This window comes from Vigna unguiculata, unplaced genomic scaffold, assembly GCF_004118075.2.
Source record: "Vigna unguiculata cultivar IT97K-499-35 unplaced genomic scaffold, ASM411807v1 contig_20, whole genome shotgun sequence".
In the NCBI taxonomy this organism is placed as follows: Eukaryota; Viridiplantae; Streptophyta; class Magnoliopsida; order Fabales; family Fabaceae; genus Vigna; species Vigna unguiculata.
The window spans coordinates 297602-304350 of NW_021010902.1; the positions used below are offsets into that span (position 1 = coordinate 297602).

General features: G+C 36.6%; 1 non-coding gene and 1 pseudogene across 1 annotated transcript; both read left to right on the top strand.

Annotated features, from left to right (window-relative positions):
• Positions 1-4343: 4343 nt before the first annotated feature.
• On the top strand, positions 4344-4417 carry TRNAI-AAU. The gene has a single exon. It is a non-coding gene; the product is annotated as a tRNA-Ile (tRNA).
• A 443-nt stretch (positions 4418-4860) lies between these two features.
• On the top strand, positions 4861-5589 carry LOC114171312 (annotated as a pseudogene).
• The last annotated feature ends 1160 nt before the right edge of the window (positions 5590-6749 follow it).

Below are 6749 nucleotides of genomic sequence, written 5' to 3' on the forward strand. Positions count from 1 at the left end.
CCCCATAGCATGTTGCTACCAAAAGCAAAACTCCGTATTTCTTCTAGAGAATCTCCTAATTGTTCCAGAGCAACTAGAAAGATATTCTTTAACCAGAAAGAATTGAGTTCTGATGTAGGATACCTATCCAGAAGTTTTCACAACTCAATCATGTATGATGAAATCATTAAAGATTTTACCTTTTCGAACTCTGCCTGTAACTCATTATAGACTCGAGAAACAAAGAGAAGATGTGTACAAACAAGATATCCAGCAACAAGGAGAAGGAAAAGGATTGAATAGAAGAACTCCTGAACATTTAGCGATCTCAGATGTGTCGATATCAATAGTAACTCATTATTTCGATGAGTCATTTCTTCGGACAGAAGAAGATTATGGAAACAATTACCTGGAATCTTACTTATCAGATTCCATTATGGAAGACACAATGGAATCTAACGAATTTGCCATAATATATCTGACCGATGCATAATATCATGAAAAATGGATACAAATTTTTGGCTGCTACTTAGTATTGGCAATAGGTCTGAAAAAGTATATAAAAATATGAAATTTAGATATTTGTACCCCATCGAGGTAAAGAACCATGGTATATATGTTTGGAATAGATTCCATTTTGAGAAAGTTGGAAAAACACTATCTTGTTGAAAGGTTCTATACATCTGACCTTTCTCAAGGCATTTTTGTAGACAAGAACTCCGTTTTTTCCTTTTTTGAATGGTAAATATTTCTCAGAACATGGAGTGTGAATCCAACCTATGTTTGAATTGAAATTGAGATACTGATACAAGTTCTTCCCTTCTGAATCAGGTATATTCATATCTGAAAGAGGTTGACAATAAGTTTTTTCAAAATGTACTATTTGTCCCTCTGTTAGAGGTGTTCCAAAAATGTCTACGATCGAGTAAATAGCTCCACGAACGAATGGATCGTATCGAATTGGAAAATGGAAAGGTTTGTAGAAGTTATACCCTTCGTCGCCACTTTGCGAAAAATCGTTAGGTATCAATATGTTAGATACCTACAACTCGATTGGTGAAATAGTACCTCTCTTCCAAAAAGCATGTTTTTTTTTTACCATCGCAAAAAGAAAAGATTTTGTTGCGAATGAACAAGATTTTGAGGAATTGTCCATATGTAAAATCATAATTATTGATACGGGCCTTTTCCACATAAAAAGGGAATCTTTTGTTACAATAGAAGCAGAAGTGATATTGATTATTCAAGAACCGAAGTCGATTTGCTTTATAAAAATAGTATATCAATGAACTTCTATGAAATGGTTTCACGGGATTCAGCCAATTGTCTAGATCGTGGGATATCATTGAGGAATAGGAATCTGTGTTATCAAAAGATTTCCTGCGATTCTTTCTAGTATGGAATGAGTCAATCATCCACTTTGGTATCTTATTGAACAAAAATGGTGATATTGTTCCTCGATTGATCAAGAATTTTGATTTTTGGGTTATCTTGGTCATCCAATAATAAGGGTTTCCTTTTTTTCAAATGAAAGATTTGAAGACCTATTGATTCTAATAACTGATTACAGAGTGGATCATTCGGACCTTTCAATTCATAGATGTGGATCTCGGACCTATGAATGGGGATACCCCCAAAACTCACAAATAAAAAAGAAGGAAGTGACTTAGACAAAAAGAGAAGAAACTTGGGCAAAAAAAGAAGTAACTTGGACAAAAATAAACAAAGTGACTTAGAAAAATCTTTTTTGTCGATAACTTCAAACCAATCAATCGAATATTGATTAATATGTAATCGATCGAACACTACTTGAAAATGGCTATTCTGCTCAGAAATGAAATACTCCAAATGTTCCTCGAAATTCTTGCTCCCATTGGACCATTTGTATCTATATACATTAGGATCCCAATTCATATATCTCACCGTTCGAGAAATCAAAATAAGAGGATCGAACCATTTCTTCTGACTCTTTTTCAAATTTGATAAATGTTGGTTGATCGTGTATTTCATTCTAGTTCGATGATTCAGAGTATCATTTCCTATTTGATACCTTTGAATTCCATATTCAAAGTTGCAATTGAATCAGTTCAATACATTTCTTATGTAACCATGGGTGCTATATTGGATTTGAATCAGGTTTCGGATCAATCTATATTGATTGACTGCCTCCATTATGTTATTGCTAGCAAATACAACTATTTTAGGTTTTGGATCTTCTACATTATTTCCGCAAGAGCTCTGGACCCATTTTTTTATGATCCTTCGATAAAAAGATTCATTCTCTTCATAAAAAAGAAGAGGTAGAACCAATAAAGAGTGATTTTTCGATTCATCCCTAGAGTTCAATAACTCATTCAAGAAATGTTTTTGATCCAATCCGGTTATGATACACCAGATCCGGCTCGGTTATTGATAGAGTGAATAGATATGCCATTTCTTGAAATATATCTTCTTATTCAAAATTGTGGTGTAACGTGTATCTTCCCCTATTCCGGTCATGGAATAGATGAAATAAACCCCAAAATGGATTTTTGTTCAAGAATGAAATCTTATTGGAACTGTCCAGTTCACCCTTTGGAACCATATCACATCCTCAATAGGATGAAATAGGATGAATTGAGATGGTATTTTGTAAGTACATAATTATCTTGAAGAAATTCACTATTTCTTTCTTTTCCGATCGCTTGGAAAAAGCAAGATGTTTCTTTTGTTCTTTTTTCAACAATTTCTGATCTCTAGTAGACCTATCAGTAGGATTCAAACCCAAATGAAGTTCTGACCATCTGTTAAAGAAAAAAAAACGAGTGACTCTTGTACGATTCCCAAGAAATTCTTCGATTTCTTCCGGAAGCAGATGATTATTCATCTACTTCTCACGTTCCATGAATAGTCGGCACATTGAGGAATATCCAGAAAGGATTTTAAGGAATCGCTCTGATTCTATCTCTGTTTGTTCCATTTGAAGAAAGGAAGGATCCCAACAAAGAATCGATCTTTCTTTTAGTTGTTGAATCTCTCTTTGATTGATTAATGTGTGATATTTCGAATCCTCATTCCTAATGGAATCGAAAGAATCCTTGGATTGATCAGAAGATCCTTTCAATTGGCTAGAATCCGTTACTTGAATGAAACTAGATCTCGTGGAATCATATTGAAGATTTGATGATACATTTCGTACCTTGCTAAAAACCGATCCTTGTTTCCCAACCACACATTGTCTAACCAAATCCAATTCTTTAGTGACATGTTCCTCAAAAAATCCGATTCGTGCGGACTCTTCCCCCAACTAACGAAGAGATCTTGACGGAATTGCCACATATGAAATTGAGCACAATTTTGCAAAGAAATAGCCCGCTTGTTTCTTAAGAAGAGATGTGAAACATGCTCAATATCATTTGATTGAATAATTGACCCATTCCCTTGTTGTTTGAAGAAATCCTCCACTTCCTTTGGTATTTTTTCACAAAAAGCAAACATGAGATAATAAATCCAGTCTTTCACTAAGATTTCGAATAGTTGTCCCGAATTCAAGTTGATTATGTTTCGCCTCTTTCTCGGGGAAAGACGATCAAAAAATTCCCAATCATGGTCCTTATGGATCGGATCATCCATATAATATACAAAAAGGAACTCCAGATATTTGATATATTTCTCTTTGAATGAGATCTCAATTCCAGCGATGGCTTCATTAGATATCTTACAACTAGAATCGCTCTTTTTTCCTATCCAGTTCCTCCACCTCCGCGAATCCTAGTTAAATTCAGGCATGATATACTTTTTAGTTATTGGGAGAACCCGAGTACTCTCTTTCGGATCCAGGAAAGAACTCTCAGAGATCTTTTTTCCTTTTGGAAGATACAGGAGCAGAACAATCAACCTATCGATATTGGAAGACTGAGATGATTCTTCCAATGTATCATTTTTAGGTCCAATGGAATTCATAGGTATAGGAAGAAGCCTTGTCAAATAGGGATTTTTTCTTTCGACCATTTTTTGATTGTTAATACGATATATAAGGACCGCTACTACAAAGAGTACTACATACTTGATCGTGAAATGTCGATTGCTTGTTGAACCCTGTGAATTGCGTGAAAGTAGGATACTCCAAATTCGGGAGTCCAAGAGTTTTATAAAACTCTCTTGATGGAAAAAATATGAATGAAAAATCCTGCTGAATTGAATTGGGTCCATGAATCTAAGAAATAGCAAGAATTCTTAATTTCTCTCAATATATCTCTCAATTCGAAAATCTAAGATTTGAATTGATGTCCTTTCATCCAATCCTCCTAATTGCATTGATTTATCCGAAAGATTTCACTTCAATTGGAATTTGGTTATTCACCATGTACGAGGATTCTCACTAAGCATCCTTGGCTGAATGGTTAAAGCGCCCAACTAATAATTGGCTAATTCGTAGGTTCAATTCCTACTGGATGCACGCCGATGGGACCCTCCCTCCAAAAAGTCTATCGGATTTTTGTTCAAGAATGAAATCTTATTGGAACTGTCGAGTTCACCCTTTGGAACCATATCATATCCTCGATGGGATGAAATAGGATGAATTGAGACGGTATTTTGTAAGTACATAATTATCTTGAAGAAATTCACTATTCTTTCTTTTCTGATCGCCTGGAAAAAGCAAGATGTTTCTTTTATTCTTTTTTCAACAATTTCTGATCTCTAGTACACCTCTCAGTAGGATTCGAACCCAGATGAAGTTCTGACCATTTGTTAGAGAAAAAAGAACGAGTGGCTTTGTATCAATGGAATCTCATCATCCATACATAACGAATTGATGTGGTATATTCAAATCATAACATATGAACAGTAAAAACAAGTATTTTAATTGAGACTAGAACTCATAGGGAAGAAAATAGATTTATGAATGGAATAAAATATACAGTATTTACACACAAAAGTATTCGGTTATTGGGGAAAAATCAATATACTTTTAATGTCGAATCGGGATCAACTAAGACAGAAATAAAGCATTGGATCGAACTCTTCTTTGATGTCAAAGTAATAGCTATGAATAGTCATCGACTCCCGGTAAAGGGTAGAAGAGTACGACCTATTATGGGACATACAATGCATTACAGACATATGATCATTACGCTTCAACCGGGTTATTCTATTCCACCTCTTAGAAAGAAAAGAACTTAAATCAAAATACTTAATAGCATGGCGATACATTTATACAAAACTTCAACCCCAAGCACACGCAATGGAACCGTAGACAGTCAAATAAAATCCAATCCACGAAATCATTTGATCTATGGACAACATCGTTGTGGTAAAGGTCGTAATGCCGGAGGAATAATTACCGTAGGGCATAGATGGGAAGGTCATAAGCGTCTATACCGTCAAATTCATTTTCGACGGAATGAAAAAAACATATATGGTAGAATCGTAACCATAGAATACGACCGTAATCGAAATGCATCCATTTGTCTCATACACTATGGGGATGGTGAGAAAAAATATATTTTACACCCCAAAGGGGCTATAATTGGAGATACCATTATTTCTGGTACAAAAGTTCCTATCAAAATGGGAAATACCCTACCTTTGAGTGCGGTTTTAACTATTGATTTACGTGATTGGAAGTAACCAACTAGGTTTACGGCGAAACATAGAAATCGATCACTGATCCAATTGGAGTACCTCTATGATGGGTTCAAATTTTTGCCCTCATTTAATATTTAAATTTAAGGATTTAATTGAATTTTCTGTGCTTAAAGATTGATTTAATTAGGATTTGTGATTATTGGATTTATTGAGTAAGTTTGGTAAAAGTGGCGTAAAAATTGGTGTTAGTTACATAAAATATTATTGGATATTCTAACATTTGTTAATGCAGCTGGAATTTATTTTTGGTCATTAATAGTGTGGATTTGAAATATTCAAAGTTACAAAATAAGTTCAAAATCAAGAAATTCTGGAAAAGAATAAATCAGGAGCTAAATGCACCCCCAGATTTTATTTGTACACTCGTCCTGCAAATGGACCACATAAACCTATTCTACACCCCCAATCTTTACTAAGTTGCACCCCTCCTACCACTTAAACTCCACTTAACCAGATTATGCCATGTAGCAATCCCCACCTTTTAAAATTAGCCAACCAGAACAAGCCACGTGTTATAATCCTCCACTCACCAAATTGACCAGTCAGATCTTGCGACGTCATCATCTCCTCCATCTCACACATGAAACCCTAACCCTAATTTTCCTCTTCTCCTACCATCACCATGGCAGCCGCCGGCCACCATTCACGGACCTCGCCGTCAGCTGCGCCGCCACTTCCATCATCAACCATCACTGCACCTGTTCGTCAATCACCGGCCACCGCAACACCACTGTGCTTGCACCTGCTCCATTCATGCAGCGAACCAGCGACACCACCACGCAAACGCCGGAAACACGAGCAAGAACCACAACCATGAACCTGCACCAGTTCGCGTCAACCATTGCAGACGCAAGACAACTTCATCTTCTCTTCCACGAGCCAGATCCGCACACACCATCGAGAGTTCTTCACGCACCAGCAGATTCTAGTGAACGCGAGCCATACCTGGAAATCGCGAACCAGCGACGCATCACCACAAATCCACCATTGCAGCAGCGGATGCATCACCTTCGCCAGAAAACACCACCGCACCACCACGCCGGAGTAGCCACCACGTCGAAGCAGCCGCGCCGTCATGCACAGCCAAGGGAGGGAGAAGAGTGTGAGAGTGAAACCCTAATTCTAGAGAGAGACTCTCTGCA